Source organism: Tursiops truncatus, chromosome 19, assembly GCF_011762595.2.
Source record: "Tursiops truncatus isolate mTurTru1 chromosome 19, mTurTru1.mat.Y, whole genome shotgun sequence".
NCBI classification, from domain to species: Eukaryota; Metazoa; Chordata; class Mammalia; order Artiodactyla; family Delphinidae; genus Tursiops; species Tursiops truncatus.
Window position 1 is genome coordinate 8,499,256 of NC_047052.1, and position 26,531 is coordinate 8,525,786.

The 26,531-nt window shown below is 48.6% G+C and overlaps 1 protein-coding gene across 20 annotated transcripts in view; it reads left to right on the forward strand.

Annotated features, from left to right (window-relative positions):
• Positions 1-26,531, forward strand: part of LOC109550947 (transcription factor Maf) — a 591,860-nt gene that overhangs the window by 176,903 nt on the left and 388,426 nt on the right. For all 20 annotated transcript variants that reach the window (XR_012328244.1, XR_012328245.1, XR_012328246.1 and 17 more), the window contains 2 exons: positions 20,733-20,886; positions 25,518-25,706. The gene's annotated coding sequence lies outside the window, so the exon portion shown is untranslated. The remainder of the gene's footprint in view (positions 1-20,732; positions 20,887-25,517; positions 25,707-26,531) is intronic.

Consider the following 26,531-nt stretch of genomic DNA (forward strand, 5'->3'; position numbering starts at 1 on the left):
TCTTAGTGTTGTGGCCTCTGCCGTTGCGGAGCACAGGCTCCGGACGCGCAGGCCCAGCGGCCATGGCTCACGGGCCCAGCCGCTCCGCGGCATGTGGGATCCTCCCGGACCGGGGCACGAACCCGTGTCCCCTGCATCGGCAGGCGGACTCTCAACCACTGCGCCCCCAGGGAAGCCCTTGCTTTGCTTTTGACCAGTCTACTTTAAGAAGTCTTGTCCCGTGCGGCTGAATTTAGGTGACAGACTAAGACTGGAATGAGGCGTAGAAAGTTTAAAGAATAAATCTAAACGTATGCGCTGCTAGGAAATTAGAAGAGTGGAACCTGACTCAACTAGGTTATAGTCTGTTCTCCTTCCCTCCCCCAGTGACTTTTCAACCAAATGGCGACTGATCTCTGGGGTCAAAGATGTGAAGATCTTACAAAACTCAAAGTCTTACTTCTTCAGATCCCCAGACATCCGAATCACAAACAGGGTGTGCATTTCATCTGAATACCTGCAGCTCTCACTCACAGGCATTCTTTATTGGTGCCAGTTACTTGTTTCATTTACCCACTAATTTCCTCCCATTGGAGTTGTTTCCCCAAAGTCATGTACTTTCTCTGCTCGTGTGTACCTAAGTAGTTCCCAAATCCAGCCAGCAATTTAGACAGGTCCATGGCTGATTCCTGAAATCTTTCCATATGCGAGTTTCAGAAACAACAGAGAACTTCAAAAATGTATCAAGCCAAAGGACTTTTAGAGACAGAGTATCTTTTGTTATATAAAATAGAATTCTTTATCTCAAACTAAGGTTTATTTAGAAGTAGCAATGGCCAGAAAATATTAGTAACAATGTGGCGATTTCCACCACCCCCAAATACCAAAACTTTCCTTGTCCAATTTGTGGGTAGGCGTGTTCATCCTTCAAGGGTCTCCAAAACATTGTGGACTCTTCTCTGAAGAATTCTCCATGCACTGCTTCGTTCTACCACTTTAGCTGAGTCATTGCACTGACGAGAGGCTCTGAGGCAATGTGGCTTAAGGGACTTAGACTGTCCCGGATTCAAATCTCAGCTCTGTTGTTTCTTAACCGTGTATCCAGAAAGTTCTTAAATTTGTCTGGGTCTCAGTTTCTTCATCTACTAAAAAACCCCGAAAATCTTGTCTTGCTGAGTTGCTTTTAAACAAACATGAAGTAATGTATGTAAATTGCTCGGTGCCTAGGCCGTCAATGAAGAGTAACATTATAATTATTATTACTGCACTGTGGTTACTTGTTTATAAGTCAGTCTTTCCCATTAGACAGTGGCATCCTCTAGGGCAGGGACTGTGTCTTAGTAAACTTTATATCTCAATCCAGAAAATATAATATGTTTGTTAAAATAATAACACGGGTAAAAAACGGAGGCATACAGATGAAGAAAGAAAAGTCAGTGTACAGTCAGTCTCTAGGGGACCATGGCCCTAGAACAATAATATTATACCATACCAAACCCTTTCCTTTTCAGTTGAATGTTTAGACCCTCTTAGACCGAACCACATGTTTCTGAAGAAACAGTGCCCATGGTCACGTGGGCAATATCATATGATTCAGACTGATTAAGAGCTAAGAGCCTTGAGTTAAATTTCAGTGTCTTTCAAATATCACCATACAAGTAATTGTATTAAATATCTTCCTCATCTACCTCTTTCCAACCACAGTGACCAAGCAGGGACTTAAAATCAAAATAACAGTGTTTGTAAATTGAAAATGCCTGCTTGCAAATCAAGTTGTAAGTATCCCAGGCCTTGAAACCCTAAAGTTTGATTTCAGAATTCAGCCACCAACTCCTTTAGAACTAGAAAGGCTGCCTGTGTTTTTTCAACTTAAAAACAGACACATGTTCGTCCCATTAGAGTCAACCGCGTAACATCATTCCAGGTACCTTTAAACCTAAAAATCCAAGTCAGGGAGTCATGAAAGGCAGTGGGCACCAAAATCATTTCTCAGCCCAATTGACTCAGAAGCAGTGTGGCTGGGCAAACTCCCTTCTAGAAAGTGTCCCTTATTTGGATTTGAAAATCCCTTCAGTTCATGCTGTTAATCTCGTCCTGACCGTATTTTATAAATACAAAAACCTGGTTCAATGGTCCCACTGAGACCACATTTCCCAATAATGAGGGAAATGGCATTTACAGGAAGGTCTGAAACTTTCCTCAGTAGCCTGCAATTTTGTAAGTCCCGTATGAAGCCTCCATGTGGGCATGACTAATGGATCCACCTAATTAAATTTTTACAGCATTCCAGGGCTGGAGTGTCAAATGTTTGCTTCCAGCTTGTCTCCTTGTAACACTGTCAAATAAGCCTCCCATCCCATCCCCCTCCCACACACACCTTTTTTGAGGGTCTGTAGGCTGCATTCCAATGTCATGCGAAATCAGAATTTGGTTGGTGAGGATGAAGAGATGGTTTGCCAAATAGATTTTGCAAGCCAACCTACCTTCACCTATTCAGAGAGGTTAAAAGGGGGGGAAAGAAGAACCAAAAAAACGCCCAGCTGAGGTAGGATTCTATATGGGAAGTTGAGAAAGTCACTTTCAGTGGGTAAGAAGACCATGACTGTTGTGATAAATCCTCACTCCAAAAGACTGCACCGTGCGTTTAGCAAGATGGAATTTTAACTTTGAAAATGTACTTAAATTCAGTCGATTCTATGGACTTCAGGACAGAGGGGTTTGTTGTGTCTAATCTGCAGCACGTGGTTTCTTGTTCCTGTTGTGTAATTGGTCTGAAAGAAAAGCATGCGATTAGACCGTTTGCTTATCTCCTAACTGGAGGGTGAGGGTTCATCACAAGGTGGGTAGATAATTTGAGGACGTATCTGGAGATGCTCAGCCAGAAGCAGAAGTAGAATCTGATTTCAGTGCCGAACGCATGTCAGACTCAAGATAGGTTGCTGTGGGTTCGAGGCAGTGTGCTTCCCCAGAGGAATCACAGAGCCTGTTGGAGGCACCTTCCTGGAGATAGATGCTTAGGATGGACACACGTCAGTCAATCCCTGAGAGCTCTCCAAACCAGAGAGTCCCCGAGTGTGGTCCATGTCATCTACATCAGAACCAACTTCGGAGCTTGTTAAAATGCAGCTTCTCGAACCCCAACCCAAACCTTCTGAGTCAGGATCTGGAAGTGGAGACGGGGACTCTGCATGCCAAAGAGCTCCCGGGGAAGCCCCACCAGCCGAAAGTTGGAGATCTTTGCTCTGGAGCTGTGGGGAAGATTGTAACTCCACACCAAGAGGGGCTGGAGGTCACACGTGATAAACAAGGCATGGATTAACTGAGGCCAGTGGAGACCCTTCCCAGGGAACCAGGTCCTCAGCACCAGGAAAGGGTTGTTTGCATCCAGCCAGAAGACCCCTGTGGACACACCTTACCCCGCAAAGAACCCAAGGTGATTCTTCCAGCCCAACGTCTTCAGGAATCAGTCCTAGTGGGGAACCTCCATCTGAAGTCTTCTACTCTGTCTTCCCCAAGTCGCCCACCCCCTACACGTGAACTCAGAAATACGCTTGCATAGACACTCAGATGAGTTCACCTTGACGTACGCATACAGACCCACGTTTGCAAACAGACGTGTATGTGCATGTGAACTGTGCCCATACAGCCGCACACACATGCCTGAGCATATGGACATACATGTCCATCGCCATAGCTGCTGGCCCACATGTCCCAACAGAGAGAAGCTACAGCTCAGCTCTTGCTGAGGCAAACTAACCTCCCTTCAAGATCGTTTCCTTTCTAATTCATCTTAGGAAAATCACTAACCACAAGCAATTCCGAAAACCGTCTCTCTCCAAGAGCTCCATCCTAACGTGGAAAGCAGCCACTAACTCCACGGCAAATGGTTGGCGGGAGTGAGAGTAAGTTGAGGTTGTCAGAAGTTTATGATGCAACCGAGCAGGACTCCTTGGCGGCCGTCCCTCCTGGCCCCTCATCCTGGGATGAACTCAGCGCCATATTGGCCAAGTAACTAGAACAGTAGGGTAGACTCGATAGGGCTTTGGAATCAAGTGGCCGCACAAAAGTGGCTTTGGCTAACGTCGGCTGTGTCAGCCTGGGCAAGCCTCGAGCTCCTGTTCTATAAGCTAGGAGTTTATGAAGGTTAAATGCGGCCATGTGTGAAAGCCCCTAGCCCAGGGGCCAGGGACACCCAGTAATAGGAGGTGATTGATCAGGGATTGGCCTGGCAGAGTGCCTACATTCCGTAGACTTCAGATTCTAAAAACTCTCACTTTGAGTCTTGGCTCTTCCACCTATTGGTTGGAGATTCTGTGCAAGTGTCTTAACCTCTCTGAATGTCAGCTTCCTTGTCAGGATGGAAACAACACCTCCAAACAACACAGAAACAACACCAAACTCACAGAGCCGTTGGAAGAATCCTGTCAATGGGTCCTAAGAGCTTAGCCCGTGCTCGGAAGGGTGACTGCTTTGAAAGAGATGGTTATTGCTGCCCTTTTTTTCTTCTTCTTCTTCTATAAAAAGAATAGCCCATGAGAAGGAAGGATAGAGGTAGCTATTTCCCCCTTAGGGGAAAACTCTAGACAGGAAACTGGACTGGGGCAAGGAACGTGCAGCTGTTGGAGAAGAATGCATTGCCTGTAACACGGGTCACTGAATGATCTTGCAGAGCAAGCTCACCGCGGCTTCCTGCGTCACCTGGGCTGAAGGAAGCCTCCCCTTGCCTGTGTTCAGTGTTTGGATCAAACTCCCCCCAAAAGGGAAGGGATTCTCCACTTGAGCTGAGGGCAGTTCTTTCTGAAGGGTTTTGCTTTTTCAGGCAGGGAACCAACAGCCTTTTGAATCTGGTGAAATAGTTTTCATAGCCTTTAGACGTGATAAGGCTCGTTACTTCTTAACCGTGTATCCTTGAGTAAGTGGATTCATCTCTCTGAATCTATTTCTTCATTTAAAAAAAATCGGTAGGGCTTCCCTGGTGGCGCAGTGGTTGAGAATCTGCCTGCCAATGCAGGGGACACAGGTTCGAGCCCTGGTCTGGGAGGATCCCACATGCCGCGGAGCAACTGGGCCTGTGCGCCACAACTACTGAGCCTGCGCGTCTGGAGCCTGTGCTCCGCGACAAGAGAGGCCGTGATAGTGAGAGGCCCACGCACCGTGATGAAGAGCGGCCCCTCCTTGCCACAACTAGAGAAAGCCCTCGCACAGAAACGAAGACCCAACGCAGCAAAAATTAATTAATTAATTAATTAGTAAACTCCTACCCCCAATATCCAAAAAAAAAAAATCGGTAAAGTAATGCCTCTCCGCAGGGTTTTCATGTAAACGAACACTCAGTGCCATACCGAGTGCATAGTTGACTATTGTGGTGATGGAGAAAAGAGGGCCTCCAAGGGGGGTGGTCTTTGCCTCTCTTCATCCTTCTCATCCCTGGGCAGAGCCAGGGGTGACCTCAAGTTTAACTCTGGGCTCCTCGTGGGTGGAGGACATATTAGCCGATTGGATACTAAGGGTGGTTGGGAAATGAGGGCCTTAAAGAATTGCTGATGCCTCAAAAAGTTAAACACAGAATTACCATATGACCCGGCAATTCTATTTCCAGATATACAGCCCAAAGAACTGAAAACAGGTCTTCTAATAAATACTTGCACATGCATATTCATAGAGCACTATTTACGGCAGCCAGAAGGTGGAAAACACCCGAAGTCCATCGATGGATGAATAAATAAATGTGACAAATGTGGTCTATCTATAAAATAGAATAGTATGCAGCCATGAAAAGGAATGAAGTGCTGACACAGGCTGTAGCATGGGTGCACCTCGAAAACTTTTCACTTAAGTGAAAGAGGCCAGACGCAGAAGGTCACATATCGTAGGATTCCATTTATATGAACTCTTTAGAATGAGTGAATCCATGAAGTCAGGAAGCGCATCATTGCTTTGCAGGGACTTAGGAGAGAGTCAGATGAGGAGTGGCCGCTTCCTGGGCGCAGGGTTTCTTCGGGGGGACGGAAATGTTCTGGAACTAGATAGAGTTGACGGCCACACAACCTCGTGAAGGTTCAAAATGCCACCGAACGGTACCTTGATAAATGGTTACTTTTAGGTTATATCAATTTTACCTCAATAAAATAAAAAGAAAAAATCTCCCTCTACCAGTGTGTGGGTGTCTTGATGCCAGACTGGAGAAAACAGAAGAAAAAGGAGGGGGTGATGGCTGACGCACTGATTAAAAGTGCGCACTTTGAGGGCAGAGCAGTCTCCTAAATCTCTTTAACGGAGAGAAGGAAGGCAAGAGCTACGTATGTGGGAAACAGCAGTTCAACAGATAAACAGCGACGCAAGAGACGCCAGCCATTGGCTTCTCAGGAAGGGTCGGCAGCTCGGGTTTTTTTTTTTTAAGTCAGTCGACACGTGAAGTGTGCAAACACCGCTGTGGATTCTTTTGTTCCCGCCGCCCCCCGCCCCCGACCCCCTCCATCAGCTTGCTCCGCTTGGCACGCGGCCTATTTTCCGAACAGCAGCTGCGTACAGTTGAATAGTAAATCAAACACCCTAAAAACCCGTTGTTTTAAAACAATGTCTCAGATTTCCCAGATATTTCATTTCTCTTTTCCTTCCCCCAAACCCTTGCCTCAGACAGCAGTGGGAATCAGCTCATTCAGGTACGAGCCTCTCTCCTGTTTGCCGGGGATTCACGAGTTGCTTCCCACTGCGAAGTGTTTTCGGGGCAGAATTTACAGGCAGAGTATATTTCAGGCTGATCCTGTATGCTGTTAGGAAATCTGTTGTCAACAAATGCTCTTGAGCGGGAAGGGATTGGGTGGCTAAGGTTTTCTGGGGACACATATCCCCAGGATGAGCCCCAAGATTTTAAGGATTTCGGCACCATGAGGTCCCCCAGCCCCTCGGTTCTTGGGAGCCATCCTACAGAAAGCCCATCCTGGCAGCCCCCAGCGAAGGCTATGCCGGTTCCCAACTCACTGTCTGGGGTGGGGAGAAGTTTCCTAGGGAAAGCGTCATGTGGCTGTGGGGAGGGCTTTTCCCCAGGGGGCAGTGCCGGGCTTCCTGGCAGACCCCACCGCCATGCCCCGCGTACGCACATACTCACAAGCCCTGGCCCCGCGGGTGCTGGCTCAGCCTCCAGCTTCACTTAAGTCAGGGTTTCTCAGCCTCAACACTGTTGGCACCTGGGTCAGATCATTCTTTGTCGGGGGAGTTGTTGAAGCTCAGAAAGGTCAGACGGCTCATCAAAGTCAGATGGCTGTTAAGTCACAGAGTTGATCAGGTATTCACTCAGCAAACATTTTATACCACCTATCGTGTAGTGAGCTTTATTACAGGCACTGCCGGCCAGCAAATATTTATTGAACATCTATAAGATGTCAATATTATAGATACACGAAAGAGCAAGACATGCCTTCTCATTGTGGAGGAGACAGAAAATAAACATGTGTACGATGTTCAGCATCATCGTTGGCCTCTACTAGATTCTAGTAGCATCCCCTGTCGGGACGACCAGAAATTGCTCCAGACGTTGTCACTTGTCGCCCGGGGAAGGGGGAGGGCAAGATCGTCCCCTGCTGAAAACCACTGACATAGAGGGAATTTAAGAAAACAACCTTAAAGTGAGGTGGAGCGATCTAAGTTAAAGTAGAAATCTGTCTGTCCAGAGAGAAACAAATGTATTCCAGAGATGACCTCCCTTGGGAAGGAATATTCAGAGATGAGAGCTACCCCGGGGCTGTGACAGAGCCAGCCCTGCTGAGAAGGACGGCAGCATTTCCGTCAGTGATTGGACCAGCCGGTTTCTCTGCAATTTGCCGTATCGAACCACTGGTTTATTGTCAGTGTCCCCCCATTAAACAGTAACATCTGTGAGACCAGGGACTTTGTCCCTCTAGGTAAGTGTACGATCCCGAGAACCTAGAACCGTGCCAGGCACCAATGCCAGGGGGCAAACGACAGAATGAAGAAATCCAGATGATCTGCTTGTGAGACTTCGGTGACTTCTCCTCCTCTCTTTCTGACCCTCTCTCATTCCTCCCCGCTCTGTCTTCTGGCCTTTTTTCTCCCCCTCGGTACCAAAACGTACACGTGCACACGTGCTCAAGGTCAAAAGCAGATACACTCATCCTCCCACAAACAGACGCACATACCCACCAACACACCAGCAGGAAGTTAGAAGGAAAGACCAGAACACATCCTTGACTCGGTGTTCTGAGGAAATCAACCAGCCCAGACCCAACAGCAGATTATACTGGAAATCAGCTGGCCTGGGAGCCTCTTGGCAGTTGTCGATCTGTCACAACTGGAGGGCTCGATGCCCTCACCACGAGGTCACCAGAAGTTCTGTGTTCAGGTCGAGAAACTGTGTGACCCTTTGCGTTCGGAGTAACACACTTTACCGTCACACTTACGGTGAAAAATAACGTGAAAAGGCCGCCCCCCACCCCTGCCACCAGAATAAATAAATCAATAAATCACACACACACACACCAGCTCTGTGGTTATGAAGCCCATATAAAGTGGTTCCAGGCTCTTGGCAAAGACTGCTAAAGGCTGGCAGGGCCGGCAGAGAGGCAGTTCAGAAAACATAATCTTCTATTTACCCAGATAAATATGATACTGGCTACATGAATATGAAGGCACTCTGTTAAACACTTTATATGCTGTACTGCACCCAAAAGGCCATAACTGCCTTTCGATTAAGGACAGTGATCGGGAAAGAGCAAACCAGGCAAATAAATAAATTATATGTATTTATTTATTTTTAACATGCTTTGCCAGACAGGCCACAAGGCCTCTCTCAGGTAACACACACCTGGCAACCTAAACTAAAAAGGGACCTCTTGATAGGAAAGAACTGAGCTCCCCTTCCCTCTCCTCCTGGGCTGTGGCTGAACATCTGTCCGTCTGCCGTGCTGGGTGAAACAGAGGAAGTTTAGATCCAGTGGCCACTGTGCTGGATCAAAGCATCCACCTCCTTGTCCAAAATCTGTGCAGAAGGACTGTTACAAATTAGGAAGCAGTCTCATAGATGCATAGATTCAAACCCCAAGCTGTATTTGAGTTAAGAACCAGGATATTCATGGAGTACAGAGCGTGAGTCTGAGAAATGAGTTTAGAATCCTTCCCAAATGCCAGCAGATCTCCTGTGACCAGGAGTATTAAGGTGTCCCCTGGACTGGCACAGGCTCTGAGGGAACCCCTCTTAATTTTTACAGGTTCCTTTGCTCTTTGCATTCCCCCCAGTAGCATGTATTGAGCATTATGTAAGTGTCAGCTTGTTCTAAACACTTTATGTGACAGTAATGTCATCCAGAATGCAATGAGGTACTATTGTTATCCATGTTTTACAAATAAATAATTACGACCTAGGGAGTTTAGGTAAATCTCCCAAGTTAACACAGCCGGTAAGTGGTGACAAGGGGATTTGAATCCAGGTCATCTTCCATCAAAGCCAACACTCTTTAAACTACAGCTGTGTATTTTACTAGATATGCCCTTTCTACCGAGGGCGCTCCCAACCCCTCCATGGCTTCAGTCATCATCTCTGTGACAGCCATCAAGAATATTTCAATTTCCATACCAGCTCCAGTCCATTGGTAATGGCTGCCCGAATCATGGTGCTTAAGCAGCCAGGCTCAATGGGGAAAAAAAAAAAAAAATCTGCAATTGATTAGTGATGCCTGTTCTGGGTGCAGAAGGGGCAGTTTGCGGCACACATGCTACCTATTTGCATGTTCACTTTCCATTGCCAACGAATACTTTATCTTCTGAACTCCAAAGCCAGATTTTCAACTGCCACTGAGCTATCCCACTGGGATATCCTATTGACATCTCAGACTCCCCAAATCTGGCCTCTTCTCTCATGATCCCCAATGAGGTTTAAAAAATATTCACCCAGATTTCAAGCTGGAAACCTGAGAGCTGAGCTGAGCTCTTCTCTCTCCTCCATTCAGTACTCTAATCAATCATGCATCTTTTCCATTCTGCTTTTCAAAAATTGTGAAGGTTTCCTGTGAGCTCTCACTCACACTCCTTGAGTCTAGGATAGGCCTCCGTTTACACTATTGCAAGAACCAGCTAACCAGTGTTCCTGCCTCCAGATCTGCCAATTCACTGCCAACTATTCTTTCTGAAGCATGAATCTGGATATATATTTCCCTTGCCCAGTACCTTTGTGGCTCCCCTAAGGTCCAGACCCTGCAGCTGGCATATGAGACCCTTTGCCATGAGTTCTTATTCTAACTGTTCAGATACCTCCCTTGCCCCTCAATGAGTCATCCCGTCACATGCTACCTGTGCTTCAGCAACCACCCTGCTCTACCATCCCATCATCATTCATGCCCGTGTGTCCTTGCACAAACTGTTTCTCCCGCTAAGAATATCCTGCACAATGTAGTGATCCTTTACAGAGACCTCCAGGCCCTGGCTTGGCAGGAGCCAGCCATCACAGATCACACCCTCAGCTCTAAGAAGCGTTGTCTGGAGGAGCCAGTGTGGCCATAACAAGCCCATCCCCAGAGGGGCTGGGCCTTACCCTGGCCTGTCCTTTCCCGAGTCTCCTTCAAAGCAGCAGCTGTTAGCATGAGGTTTACAGCCTATACATCCATAAACAAAGGTATCCTTCAGAGTGTGTACCCATGGAAGCTGGATGGTGAGACCCATGACCCTGAGTTACCCCAACAGTGTCCCCAGGCACCTGGGCTGATGGGTTTTTGCACCAGCTTACACTTTACCATTTCGGGGCACACAACTCACATCAGCCTCATGGCACTTGGCATTGATACAAAAATGCAACCTCCTTGAGGGCAGGGGCCAGTCCGAAACATCCTTACCCTCCTGTTATACCTGGACTTGGAACCTGTTACAAGGCAGGCAGTCAAGAAATGGCCGTCCATGGACTTAGTGGAGTGAACCAGAAAATAGATGAATCTGTCTCAGCGTTGTCCCTTATTAGCTGGGGGATCTTGGTTTAGTTTTGTAGCCTCTCTACTTCCGTTTCTTCAGCCACAGAACCGGGATAATAGTAGTGCCGTATTTAGGGGTTCTTCAGACTTTGTTATCAGCGAGTAGCGGATGGGTGGGTGGATGGATGGATGGATGGGTAGCTGAATATTCCTGTTGATGAACAGTGGATTAACAGATAAATGAGTTATTTAATAGATTCACTTAATACACGTTTAGTTAAAGAGAAGTGAGGGCCAAAAGCCACCACCAGTCACACACTAAATAAAGTGACCCAAACACAAATGGTCCCTCAGGAAACAATCAAATAACAGTAACTTCTGCAGGCCTAGGTATGGCGTGGAGGTTCCCTCTGGGCACTCTTTTCACCAGATACCCTTCCCACGAAGACAGGGGCAGGGAAGGGGGGAGGGGAGGGGGGAGAGATGAAGGAAGGGACGGGATGGTAAAAGTGCACGCACGCGCACACGCTCAGAGGAAGAACTTAAAGCCGAGCCCTCCTGTCGCTTCACCCTCAGCCTCTGCCCTTACCCCGAGCCTCCCCGGGAACAGTCTACGGGCCCGAGGTTTTCTTTTGCAGAAGAAGGTGGTGCAGACAGGATCTTGAGCTCCCAGTCGCCCTGCTTGTAAGTTGATCTGTCAGCTCGGTAGCGCTTGTGTGTGTGAAGGCAAGCAGGTGGAGAGAGACACAGAAGAGGACATCTCTGAATGCTTCTTCTCTGACCTATTAGAGGTCACCCCTCACCTGCCTCGGATCGCTCACCTGTGGCTACAAAGCCTAACCCACTCTGAGAACCCAGATTCTCCTGTTGGGAGCTTTACGGACCCCCAGGACTTCTCTGGCCCCTCCCGGCTCGGCCGTATCAGCTGAGTAATCTCCCTGAGCGTTCTGACACACAGCTGCAAGAGATGAAAACTGTACTGTTGATAGCTGAAACTTTGGATAAGATTACATGGTTTTGAATATCTTGATGACATATTTGTCTGAAAAGTCTTTTAGAGGACAGCCTAATATAAATGCACGGAAATGTTTCTAATGACTAGCGTTTGTCTACAGACTTCGTTGGAGAAATTAGCATTCATGTGTCTCTGGATGTCATTTGCATTTGTATGTGGGGACCAACTTCTGAATAATCATCTCTTCCAGCCCAGAAGTGTTAACTATTTACTCCGAACACAGGCTGGTTTCCTTCTCAGGCTATCCGGCTGGGTCTGTGATGTCCAGAAATAGGTAATGTTGTAAAGGACATATATCCCGTGGCTCCAAGACCACTGGACCCTTCTAAGGAGTCGTCAGATACCATTTGCCCTAGCAAATATTTACTTGCTCTGCTCTGTTCTGGCCTCACCCACCCCACTGTTTTAATCACCTCCCCTCATCCCAGCCAACCTTGGTTCTTGCTACGAGCTCCAGACCTCCTAGGTTGAAGGCTGAGACCTATCTGGTCGCAAGTATACTTGGGATTCTCCCCAGGACAACACAGATTCCACTGAAACTCCACAGAAAGGAGCTAGCGTGTGCAGGCAGCGTGGGTCCCATTCCCTTCTGTGGTTTCATAGGTCCTTTGGCTGAAGTCCAGGGTAATTTTCCTGGTCCAATTTTGCTTTAAGTAGAAGGAGAAGACAAGGTCTGGATAAAGCCAAGCAGAGCTAAGTGCTCACAAGGCTCTGATCTGCTCTGGGATGTCCAGGAAGAAAATTAACCTCTGTAGGCATCGGTTTCTTCATCCGTAATGTGGGGAGGTAATTCTACCAACTACCCAGAGTTAAAAAGACAAGAGTTGATCGTGCATCTAAAATCCCAGGACTGGGCACACAGGAGACACCCAGTAAATGTTCCTTTCCTGCCCTGTCGCCTCAGTATTTCCTAGCACACTGTCAGCAGCAGCGTTAAGGCTCCTAATGGCAACTTTAGCAAAGAGCAAAAAACGATGCGCTGGTTTCGGCGTGAGATTCATTCGGGAGCGTGTCGCAGAGGGCGCGTTCGTTTGGGGATAGCTGGACAGCTTGGGAGTCACTCTCTTTGTGAGCTCTGGGTCTCCAGTACAATCTCCCTGCGCACGTTCGTTCTCCGAGGTCTTACCCGTCTGTGTCAGAAGGAACTCCGGACTGTTCTGCCTGAGAGGGTTGCTCTGGAGGCAAGAGGCCCAGCGTCAGGTGAGGCCCCCGCGTGGCTCTGCGTTGGGACCTAGCAACCTGCACAAAGTAGGTGCTTCCTGAACGCCGGGTAAGTGAACTGGTGTGAGTTCGTCAATCTCGGCAGCGCCATGCTGTCTCCTCCTAGAATGTGGAGCAGGAATACTGATGGACTACGTTCCAAGAGATAAGTACCTCTAACAGTAAATGAACAGCAACAACAATTGTAACATTTCTGGAGCCTTCGGTCCAGGCCAGGCTTTGTGCTGTGTGCTGTATGGTGCCGTCTGGTTTTGACACACAACAGGCCACCAGCCGTCAGCTGTCGTCTCCCATCCCAGTGGGAACTTGGATGTAGAATGGGAAGAGGTGTTTGCTGTTTCTTCCACTCAGCCTGCCCCTTCTCTGTTTTGAGGTAAAGCACAAGTAGCTCATTTCAGACATCACCCTCTCTTAGAAATATCCCCCAAACCCCCAGGTTTGGGGGGAACTGTGCTCCCAAATATGGCCGCGTGCAACCTTCTAGAGACTCGGAGAGCTGGAAGATGAAAGATGATGGTAACCCTATATGTAATTACAAATGGCAGCTCTATCAGACTGGAAGTGAGCAAATGAAGTCCAACAAAGTTCAGCTTTTTCCACAATAACGACTGATTTGTGTTTTCAGTTGCTGTCAATAGAAACAACCTTGGGGTGGAGGGGTGGGCAGAGCTGCTTTGCTGATACCCGGAGCCCGTGCCCTGCCTGTGATTCGACTTGGCACCGGTCCTGGGGCGTCCCAGCTTCCTTATCACAGGACGTGTTACTCCCATCCTAAGCTCAGGCTTGCTTGTCTGTCTGTCCACTGCCTGGAAACCTCCGGGAGGACAGGCGCTGGTGTTGAGATGAAGAGGGTCAAGGAATGTCTGCAGAATGAATGAACGTGTTCATCTGCAGTGTCCTCTCAACCCGCTGGTGTGTCCCAACCGGCAAACGACTGTTCTGGGGTCTTGCTCTGTGTCTCTCTGTCTCCCTCCCTCTGTGTCTCTCTCTGACTCTGTCTCCGTTTCTCTCTGTCTCTGTCTTTGTCTTTCTCTCTCTGTCTCTCTTTGTCTTTGTTTCTCTGTCTCTCTCTCTCTCTCAGGATGATGCTGACAAGGAGGGAGGGAGGGAGCATTGAAACCTGATTTGTAAGAATTATTCGATCTGTTTCCATCTTTCTGTTGGGCCTCACATGAACACCCCGACAAGTTCTCTGCCGCCATGTTAATGTTCCGGGCGATGCTCTCTGGCGGCCCACATCTCATGCCAGAGACAACGCCTGCTCCCAAAGAATCCCAGGCCACGTCCCACCCTTCCTGTGTCTGCAAAGGCACATTGGGAGAGGCAGAGCTGATCTTCCTTGAAGCCTGGGTTGCTGAGGGTTTTTTTCTTGGCCACTGTGCCTTGAGGACATTTTTATGTACCTCTTGCCAAACCTGAAACTTGATGTTGGGATTGTTGGTGATCCTCTGAGAGTCAGAAGTGGCACCAGAACACACCTGGCCACTCCCAAAAGCACATTTCCCAAGCACCAGAAAACTACACCTTGTCCTCAGGGTAGGATCAGCTCGGCAGAATGGCCCAGAATCTTGCAGCATCACTTTTCATTGTTATCCTGAAAGAAACAAATTAACCTGCAGATGTGGCTACTGTAGCCTCTCTTTTGACTGAGCTGATTGGTCCACTGGTGCAAACACATCCTTAAATGAATGTACACATCATGTATCATAGATAATTGATGTGTATGTATACTTTCCCCTTTCTTTTGTCACTAGCCATTTGTTTTTAATTTATCCATTGGTTGGTTTATTTACTTATTTATTTTTGGCTTTGTTGGGTCTTCGTTGCTGCGCGTGGGCTTCCTCTAGTTGTGGTGAGCGGGGGCTGCTCTTTGTTGCAGTGCGCAGGTTTCTCATTGCACTGGCTTCTCTTGTTGCAGAGCACGGGCTCTAGGCGCGCGGGCTTCAGTACTTGTGGCTCGTGGGCTCTAGAGAGCAGGCTCGGTAGTTGTGGCACACGGGCTTAGTTGCTCCGCGGCATGTGGGATCTTCCCAGACCAGGGCTCGAACCCGTGTCCCCTGCATTGGCAGGCAGATTCTTAACCTCTGCGCCGCCAGGGAAGTCCGCCATTTGTTTTAAATATCTACTGACTGCCAATCACATGGTTCCTCCTCACACTATTATTTGAGACGTGGACTGATTTAAAGAAGAATACATAAGTATCTCCCTCCGACACACCATTGATTCCACCCACATCCCTTAAGGAGATGTATATTCCTACAGTTTCGATCACATACTTTATTGATGAAAAGGATACAGTGACAAAACTGGCACTGTGTTTTCGTCCCCAGAGTGTAACTCTCTGGGGGATTTTTTTTGTTTGTTTTTGTTTTTGTTTTGCTGTATGCGGGCCTCTCACCGCTGTGGCCTCTCCCGTTGCGGAGCACAGGCTCCGGACGCGCAGGCTCAGCGGCCATGGCTCACGGGCCCAGCCGCTCCGCTGCATGTGGGATCTTCCCAGACCGGGGCACGAACCTGTGTCCCCTGCATCGGCAGGCGGACTCTCAACCACTGCGCCACCAGGGAAGCCCTCTGGGAGATTTTTGAGAGGAAACACCAGGGAGGCTATTTCTAACCTTCTGTCACGAAATTTAGAGCATGGGCTGAGTAGTGAGGAGGGGTGATCAGTGAGGCGCTGAGTATAAAGGTAGAGAACACCATGGCAAAGGGGCCGACGTGTGAACCCCATCTTCACGTGCTCCATGGAAGCCTCTGGAACATTCACTGGTGGGGGTAATTGTAACAACACAAAGGCCTGGGGGAAGGGTGTTAACAGCCTCTTTGCCCTCATTCAACTTTGTGTCTCTGTTGGGCTCTGCCTCCACCCAGCCCCACCCCCGCCAGGTCCATTCTCTGCTTCTCCCCACTCAGCTCTGGGCTCTGGGAGACAGATCAGTGTGGGTGGGCTCGCCAAGCCCTCTGGCTTCCAGCTGGGTCAGGCCTCTGAGTAACACTGCAGGGCGGTGGGGTGAGCTCCTGCCTCCCAACCTGCAGGATCACTCGTGCCCTTGACTGAAGGTTACAGCTCTAGAGTCGGAGTCAGGCTGCCCTGTCTAGTCACCCACCTCTCTCTCTCTCTCTCTCCCCCTATCTGTCTCTTTCTCCCTTTCTCTCCATCTCTTTCTCTCTCTCCTCCCCTCTTCCCTGAGTCTTGGAACGATGCACCCTTTCCTTACCCTTTCAGGCAGCAAGAGGTGGTCCTGGCTCCCTGAAGGTGGAAACCCCAGGAAATGATACTTTGCCTTAAGGCTTTTCTATATCCTGTGTTCCTGTGCTCTGTAAACATTCCCTTTATTAAAACTACTCTTGGTTCCCCAGGCCCACTCCTTCTCACTAGGACCCAAGAGACACAAAGTTGTGGATCAGATAGCATCACATGGGTGTGCTTCTCCCAGGTGCCCCAAGGTCCACCCGGAGTAGAGCCTCCTTTGTCTCTCTCCTCCTCTCCCCCGGATGCAGTCAGGGTTCTCTACAGAAGAACGTGAATGACCTTCACCCTTTTCCCAGGAGAGACCAAGCTGGGGTCCTGTGTACCTCAACAGGCCCTTACTGCCTTCGCCAGCCCACCCCACAAACTCTGGACCCCTGAATCAGAGCTGAGCTATGCGAAAGGGCAGAGCACGGACCAAAGTCAGAGGGCCTCTGCTCTTTTCCTGCCCTGTGACTTTGGGTTATACACATGCCTCCTCCTTGGGGATGATGTGACATTTCATCAAGTCAAGCCATGAATAATCTTGTAGCTGAGAAAGGCCATGTGACTCATTTCTCATACATAAAATATAAACATTCCAATGGTACCATCAATTTCCCTTTTGTTTTTACCACCTTGCAATGCAAACATGATGGCTAGCACTTCAGCAGCTACCTTGGGAAGATGAGGTGATAGCAAGAGGGGAAAGATGAGAATGGCAGAGATGGTGAGATGGTGACCTTAATATTAGTAAGCCACTGAACTAATGCTAGCAATCGGCTACCTCCACAACTGTGTGGGGGGTGTGTGTGTGTGTGTGTGTGTGTGTGTGTGTGTGTGTGTGAGAGAGAGAGAGAGAGAGAAAGGGAGAGAGAGAGAGAGAGAAAGGGAGAGAGAGAGAGAGAGAGAGAGAACATTAATCCTTCTTTGTTTAAGCCCCCTCTTAATTAATTTTTCTGTTGTTTGCAGCCAAAGGCATTCCTGTCTGATATAGTGAATAATGTGTCAATAAAATAAAATCACTTCTCCTTCTCCAACACCCCATTGGCTTTTTACATTGAAATCTGTGTAGTGTAGATTTTTTGAGTTAGAGGGTTAATCTGTTTAACCCCCTTTCACCCTCTTTTCAGCAGCTCCTGTAGCCCCTTGAGAGCAGATGCCACACTGACATTTACATCCCTAACGATCAACACCACAGTTTCCGTGTAACTGGCATTCGATTAAAGACGGGCTTCAGAAGGTCCACGGAGGATAGTACAGTAGCTACCATTTATTGAAGGACTAATACATGCAAAGCATTTTCCAGTTCTCATTTCAGACACATCATATCTCTATTGAGCAAGTGTTTTTACCCTCATTTTACAGATGAAAATCCTGACACTCAGAGAGTTTTCGTCATTTGGCCAAGATCCTGAAGCTTAGAAATGACACAGAGGAAATGTGAAGCCCCAGTCTCCCAGCTCCCCTGTAGACATCGTCCCTGTGAGACAAACCATGCAGAGTGTAGAAACCACCCCCGGGGACTTTTTCTCATTTTAGCATCTGAAGACACCAACACACCCAGCCAGGTGCCGACCTGCATTGAAGCAGGCTCTGCATTAAACCTTCAAAGAGTCTAGAATTCGATCCCCGGAGGGTTCAGAGGATGCTGGTTTTGGGCTATTGAGAAAGTGCCCCTTTCCACTCTCTCATTTGCATGCTGGATGTCTACTGAAAGTTGCTATGGTGATCCGTTTGACCAGAAGTTTCCGCTGAATCATCCCAACACATATGAAAGCAGAGATGTGGTTTGGGGACCCAGAGCCCCGTCGCCGGGGGAAACGTCTCCATCTTTCATTTGTGACTCACTCGTGGTCACGCGTAGGCCCAGCTGGGACGAAAGCGAGACCTCTGGGACAGGTGTCGCTCCCTGGAGACATTTGCACAGCAGGGCACGCTGCAGTCGCCTCTGGGGACCCGAAGACTGGAGAAGGAGAGGTGGGAGCCGGCACCTGAGCCACGCCCTGCTCTGCAGGGTCGTTCCGGGGCTCAGGTCTTCTAAGCAAATGTCTCGGTCTGGAGACCCCTAACAGCAGAGGCTGCAGTAGGCACGTGGGTTCAGGTAGTCTATCTGAGAGCTGATGTGAGGAAGCAGAAGGGAAGGGGATTCTAAGCCAGCGTGAAGGGAGAGCCTTACCAGTGTGCTATCTGGGTGCTGCCGTGGGCGCTGCCCTGCTTTAGGATCTGTTTCTAGAGTAACTGGTGACAGAACGCAGAGACGATGGAGCACGGGACTCCATGTTCAGGTCTCCTGTGTTCAGGTCTCCTCTCTGCTCAGCGCGGTCCTGGTTGTAGGCCTTGATTTCCCTATGCACAGAAATGTAGAAAAGAATACCTCGTGTGGCTTAAAAGGAAATCACGTACATGGTGGGACCTGGTGCAGGGTCTAGCATGTGGCATATCTTCAGTCAGCTTTGCTTTCTCTCCTCTTCACCAGAGCTTCAGCTAAGTGATACCGCTGCTCTTGGCTGAGAACCAGGCGTAGGAGCTTATGGACAAACAGTTAATTTACAAAATGTATAGATATGGGACTTCTCTGCCGGCACAGTGGTTAAGAGTCCGCCTGCCAGTGCAGGGGACACGGGTTTGAGCCCTGACCCTGGAAGGTCCCACATGCCACGAAGCAACTAAGCCCGTGCGCCAAGACTACTGAGCCTGCGCTCTAGAGCCCGCGAGCCATAACTACTGAGCCCTCGTGCCACAACTACTGAAGACTGCGCGCCTAGAGCCCGTGCTCCGCAACAAGAGAAGCCACAGCAGTGAGAAGCCCACACACCGCAACGAAGAGTAGCCCCCACTCGCCGCAACTAGAGGCAGCCCGTGCACAGCAGCAAAGAGCCAACGCAGCCAAAAATAAAATTAATTAATTAATTTTAAAAATACATATATAGATGGAAAGAGATCTAAACATAGCTCTCAAAAATTGCCCTTTATTTTGAAGTAAACGTTATTTGACATTTGATCTTCTTTTGAATTATGTCCTGTGTAACTAGATGAACATGGGTATCTTTAGAGAGAAACAATGTAGATACATAGAGGAAGTGGTGCCTGTTCCCTTTTTTTTTTTTTGGCTCCTTGGAGACATTTAAAGGATGCTGCTGGTTGGGGTGCAGGGGGCTGTGTGGAACAGAATGTGGAAAAGTGGTCAAAGGAAAAACTCCAGGGCAGTCTGTTGGAGTGCATTAAAGGAGAGAGATTGCCGTTCAAATGGAGGCTGAGCTTTGAAAATTATGTAACACATTACATTAGCAACATGTTACATTTCTGTGTGGAAAGACAGGTACAACTTTTCTAGAAAATACTTTGTCATATCAGCACCCTAAAATACGTATACCTTTTAGCCTGCATATTAGTCAGGGTTCTTCAGAGAAACAGACCCGATAGGATATGTATATATTTCCTGTTGGATAACTATCTGTCTATCAATCAATCAGTCAGATAACCTGGAAGCTGGAAACCCAGTAAAACTACTGGTGTCATTGAGTCTGAGTCCAGAGGCCTGAGAACCCAGGGAGCCCACTGTGTAGATCCCAGTCTGCAGGGATCTGGGACCCCTTTTTTTTTTTTTAATTTTTTAAAAAAATTTATTTATTTTATTTATTTATTTTGGGCTGCATTAGGTCTTCATTGCAGTGCGCGGGCTCGGGCAGTGAGACAGGAAAAAAAAAAGGGGCTGGAGGAGCAGGGGTGAGGGAGGTGAAGCTCTCCTTCCTCTGCCTTTTGTTCCACTCAGGCCCTCAACGGAGTCACCGATGCCCGCCCACACTGGGGAGGGCGTCCACTTTACTGAGTCCACAGGTTCAAATGCTGAGCTCATCCAGAAATATCCTCACACCCAGAAATAATGTTTCATCTGGGCACCCCGCGGTCAGCCAAGTGACACATGAAATTGACCATCACAGCCTGGTAACCCCAGTTTTTTCTCTCTGTCTTACAGAGATTATCAGATATTCAGAAATGTACAAGGGTAGAGATCAAAGCAGTATGTATATTACTGAAAAATTGGAAAGTATTTGAAAGTCCCGCAATAAGTGAAGTAAATTCTTTTATGATCATGTGATTAAGTGCTATGTGGGCAGTAAAGACACTCTTGCCAGGAGTACTCAGTGATCAGGGAAAGCGTTGATGGTAGATTATGAAGTGAAAAGTTGGTTAATAAAGAGTCCATCTGATTCCAATTCTGTTAAACATACCCTTTCGTCATACAATTGCCTATCTGTGTATATATTTTTGTATACTCATTACCCAAAGAATAACTTAGGGGAAACACTATTAACAGCCACTGTTTCTAAGTGGTTCTCTTCCCTTTATTCTTGCTCCTTTTTGTACTTTCCAGAGTTTCCATAAGGAGGAGAAAACACTGTCATAATCAAAGAAGGAAACGATAGCTGTGATTTCTGAAGATGCTGAAGAAGTCAAACGTTAGATTCCTGCTCCTTTTGCTTCGGCTCCATTTCTCTTCAGAATACAGCCGGATCTGCCCCCGGAAGGTGAGGGTCAGGTGAGCTGCAGGGCCACAGGGGTCAGGACACTGTGCTTTGATGTGTGGCCTCCGCCCCCCAGGACAGAACAGTGTGGAAGGCAGCCATCAGAGGACAGCGTGGAGGGTTGGTTAGTCTCCCCAGGACTCAGGGCTGTGACACATTACAGTGCCTGCTGTCGCTTCGGACCTCTGGGGGTGCGTCCTTGACCGTGCAAAGAGGATGAAAACTAGAAGCTCCCCGCATCCTAACCTCCTGACCGGCTGTGTTTTCTCTCCTTTGATGGTACCTCCATTTCCACACCCCTCCCCCTTTCTCTATGGCCCCCACCTGTGTCGTCCAGCCGGCTCCCAGCCCACTGGTCTGCTTCCACTCACACCAACATCTCGTGTCCCTCACTGACGATGCCAGAGGGTCACAGAGAGAGAGTGACCACGATTCCACCCACCGCAGAGATTTGTGAGACCCACAAAAACATCAGAATTGTAGTCAGGAGACCGTGTGGTTTGAATCTCTCTCTCGCGCCCTGCCAAGCTGTGTGGGCTTGAAAAGGTATCTTCACTTCTCTGAATTTTAGTTTCTTCACCTGTAAGCAGCCTGCCGCCTAATCGTGAGAATGACGTGAGTCTATTAGCCTCAGTAATCACGAGAGCTGCACAACAAAGACCGCAAGCTTCGCGACTTGAAACAACGCCCACGTATGATACCGCGGTTCTGTTGGTCCGAAGTCTGAGTGGGCTGAGGCAGGTTCTCTGCGGAGGGGCTCGTACAAGGCCGCAGTCAAGATGCCGGCTATGCTGAGCTCTTAATTGGAGGCCCTGGGGGAGAGTCTCCTTTCAAGCTCATCCAGATTGTTGGCAGAATTAATTTCTCTGTCGCTGTGGGGCTGAGGTCCCCATGGCTTTTGTCAGCTGGGAGCCACTCTCTGTTGCTGGGGAGCACCCACCTTCCTTGTCACGTGCTCCCCCCACACCCGAAAGCTTCAAGCCAGCGACAGCCGGCCCAGTCCTCCTTGGGCTTTGAACCTCTCCAACTTCCCCTTCTGCTTCCAGCTGGAGAAAACCCTCTGCTTTCAAAAGACTCATGGAGATTGGAGACAATGGTGCGTGTAAATCGCTTAGAACGGTGCCTGGCATTTAGTAGATCAAGGTTGACTTCAGGACGGATACAGCCCAGGATACCTAGAAGGTTCTGGATCGGCTTTTATGGAATAAATGAGTGCATGAATGGATGCAGGAATGAATGAGCAAATGGGAAAAAAAAAATCAGCTGTGAAGTTGAGTTCCTATTTTGGAGGGCGGAGGCAGTCAGCGAGGGACATCTCCAACAGCGAGGGGACCTTCTGATATGAATTCCATCAATCCACGCAAAGTGAGGATTCAATTAATACAGCTACTAAATAAGGTTTCGTCCTGCAGCGTGAGAGTACCTGGGGAGCGTCGTCTGAGCCCGGCTTCTCTGCTCGGAAAGCATCCCCCTCCGAGGCCCCAGGAAGTCTCACTGGCAATTACAGCCAAAGGAGCAAAATTCTGTCTCTAGGCACTTCCCCCCTTCAGCTTCAAATTGCTCTTGGGATCGCTATGTTTCTCCTACACGGGCTCTGCGCCAGGTGCCCAACTCACTTCCTGCCGCAGGAGGGGCAAGGACGTGGGTTCTGGATCTGGCCAGAGGAGCCTGGGGATTCTACCCTTAAAGTCTCAAATCCTTGTCATTTTAGCAGTCATCAGAGCATCACTGAATCATTACATCAGGCACCTCCAACACCTGTGAAACAACTCAGGTACCAAAGAGAAACAGAGCGAAGATGAAACCTGGTGTCCGATGGGCAGCAGTGCACTTGGTAAACTTACAGGCACCCCTGGCTTCCAGACCTCCTCCAAAGGGCTTTTATAGCTTCCTGAAAATGCTTTAGCACTGGGTTTTAATTAAACATTTAATATGCATCATGCAAATTTATTGCTTCTGCCAGGGGGAAAAAGATGAATCTTGTTATTTGGACATCTCCAGCTAAGAACACTGATATTTTCCCGGGGGTCACTAATGGAGCCCGCAGCTGCGTGCAAGTTTGAACAGCACTGCAGGAGCCGGGGAACATCCTGGTCTGCACAGTCATGGGCTCGGAGCAGTTGTGTTCATTTCGGCTTCTCAGACTCAGTCCTAATACTAAGGATGTAGGGAGATGCAAGCTGTTGAAATTAACACGAAGCATTTAAAATGGACCCCTTTGTCATAGGGTCTCCTTCTGTGTTCATCTCTTCCCCCTTCCCATCACTCCAAAGTTCTGATCTCTGAAAAGGATGATCCAAACTACCTGGAAAAATACTTTGAGGAAATGCCTCAGTGTACAGGATCATACTATCTGCCTGACCCAGGAGGGTTAGGGTCCCACTAAGTTGGTATCTATTGGCCAGAATTTTGGAATGAGGAATCTGGCATATCAAATATTCTCATTTACTGCAGATCAAGCACAAACTCTTTTGATTTCCAACCTTGTTGTGCAGATTTCTTCTAAATTCATACAGGCCTCATGTCCTGCCTTATTAAAGGGGAATTGGCTAAAACTCTTTGGTAAGGAGGGGTTGGAAATACCCTTGGCTGGTCTCAGCTCCAGTATTCATTGAACAAGACAATAGCCGTAGAGTCGTGGTTCTCGACTGGATGAGTTTTTCCCCCAAGGGACCTTGGCCATGGCTGGAGATAGTTTTGGTTGTTACAGCTGCGGAGGTTTGGGGGGCAGGAGTTGCTACTGGCATCCAGTGCCTGGAAGCTAGGGATGCAGAAACGTCCTACAACACACAGGATAACCTCCTCCACAAAGAATTATCCATTCCCAAATATCAATAGTGCTGAGGTCGAGAAGCCCTGATACAGAGGCTAAAAAAAAGGTTTGTAATACAGGCTGATATATTCGATGGTCATCTAGAAGGAAAGATTTAAAGCAAACACACAAACAAAAAGCCTTTGATACGAGAATCCAGCGGGGAGTCTGCCATCAACCAGCTGTGTGGCCTTGAGCAAGTTAATACACTGAATATACTGAATTCGATTTATTTACTCCTTCATTCGGGCAGCTTTGTGAAGAATGGCACGTTCTAATCTAAGCAGAGGAAGCAAAATAAATGATATGTGCAAAGGCTCAAGGCGGGAGAAAGCCAGTGTCCAAGGAAGGCCAGAGTGACTGGAGAATCATCAGCAAGAGGGAGGGAAAAGCAGGGGAGATGCTTCTGGACCTACTGGCCCAGAGCTGTGCTTTTATTCTGGGTGTCACGACCCAGCTGATGCTTTAATATCAGCTGACTGGACAGGACCTTGTCTCTCTGGTTCCCTATACAGGCTCTAAAAGTGTCTGTTGGGTGAGAGACTCTGCTCCCTGCTGCTGTGGTGAGGAGACCTGACCAGAGGGAGGGGACAACACTGGGGGCAGAGAGACCACTCAACAGGCCACTGTGTGGTCCCACAAAAAAGAAAACAGCGGGGCAGTTCCTCACACAGTTAACGTTGTGCCACCATGTGACCTAGCAATTCCACTCATAGATGTGGACCCAGGAGAAAGGACGACATACGTCCACCCAACACCTTGTACACAACTGCTCATAGCAGTGTTGTTCGCAGTGGCCAAAGGGTGGAAACAACCCAAAGGTCCATCAGCTGATGGATGAAGCAACAAAATGTGGTGTATCCGTACAACGGAATAGTACTCAGCCATAAAAAGGAATGAAGTACCCACATACGCTACAACGTAGATGAACTTTGAAAACATTAAGCTAAGTAAAAGACACACAGGACCACATTTTGTATGATTCCGTTTATATGAAATGTGCAGAAGTGGCAAATCTATAGAGACAGAAAGGAGATGGGTGGTCGCTGGGGAGAAGGGGGAATGGAAAGTGATAATAGGTACAGGTTTGGGGGGGGTGATGAAAATGCTCTGGAATTAGATGGGGGTGGGGTTGCATACAAATACCATTGATACTAATGGTATTTGCGGGGAGGGAAAACCAGCAACGGAGGCTGGCTGCCTGCTTTCTCTGTTGCAGCTGCTGCCGCTGCTCTGATCTCTTCCTTACGGGGTCACATTCAATAACTACATGACAGTTTTCCCCACATCTACCTCTTTCTTCTTATTGGAGTGTAAGCTGCGGGGGAGGAAGTGCTTTGAGGAAGGGAATTTGCTTTTGCAGAGGAATCAGAAAACTTTCTTCTTGGTGACCTTTCCACCCTTCATTGCCAGAAGAGTTTGACCTCTGACCCCAGGGATGCTGGGGGAACAGGCTCCGGACAATAGAGCATTACAAATGCAGTGGGTTTTTCATGGACAAGATGTGGCACATTTTAGTGCAGATGGCTTTCCCCAGGTAGTAGTCAATGTACAGAGAGAGAATGATGGTGCTTCCTTTACTTAGAAACTTATCTTAGCCTTTCCTACACAAATAAGTGTCATTTCTGGTAAAGTCAAAAAGAGAAAGAACATTCTTTTGTGCTGATGAGAAATGAAGATAGGAAAAAAAAAAGCACGACTCAGGAACACAAAACTCATGGACATTAGGCATCAAGTTCTCGTGTCATTTTGGGAGGAAGGGTGAGTTTCAATCTGGTTTTAATTATGCTGACAGATAACAAACACCCTTCTGTCCTCACAGGAGTGTTCAAGGCTGGGGCAGGAGGCGACTTTCCTCATCGGACCCTGAGACAAGGAGATGCCCTCTGGCCCCAGAGGCCCCCCAAGAAAGACAGTCGCTGATGTTCAGAGCAGTAGCTAATTTCCAACGTTATTGACTTTTCATTCATGTAATGAAGCACGTGCCTTTGGAGTTAAGAAGGGGATGAAGGTAAGATTCCATCCCTGCCCTCAAAGAGCTCACAGGTATATGGAGATAAAGACAGTCAATGATAAACTGTAGAAGTAGTATTCAAAGGGTGATATGAGAAGCATCCATTGATTGGGAGGTGGGTACACGATGTGGATTACCAAGGTGAGCGCATCGTCACGATGCAGCCGGCCTTTTATAGGGGCCCCGATAAGCCATGCACTGGGGGTACTGGGAAGAGAAATAAGGGACTTGGGTCATTATTTTCTTGTCTTACGTTCAAACGTCATTTAAGGTCTGCACTAGAATCGAAGGACCTGGGTTGCTCTCCTGGGATTTCTCAAGGCTTAGGTTAGACCTCCAGTCCCATCTTTCAAAGGCCAAGTGGTTTGGTGGCTCCATTCCCTCAACCAGGCAGCCCCCGCCCCTCCGGCGGCCCTGGCTTCCCATCAGGGGAGACAGACAGGAGGCGGGTCTCGATCCCCAGGCTCCCACCCCTCCCCACACGCCGTGTGCCCTCCCTCCCGCGCCTGCCCGCCGGCACGGTCATCCTGGCTGCTTGTGTGGAAGGCTGTTCACCACACACTGCTCTGAGCCCTGGCTCCTTGCCCCGCAAGGCTCCCCTGCAGCCCCCTGGGGACTCGGCACCCGCGGAGGCTCCGCTGCCCAGGCCGCTGCCCTCACACACCACACGTCCTCCTTTCCCAGGCCCTGCTGCCCTCCCCTCCTTGGCTGGTGGCCCATCATGGCTGACCGACAGCGGGTCTGTGACTTTCTTCCTTCCTTCCCGGGCACAGACAGGGTGGAGCCGTCGGGGGGAGAAGCCGGGCTGTGGTCTCCCTCTGC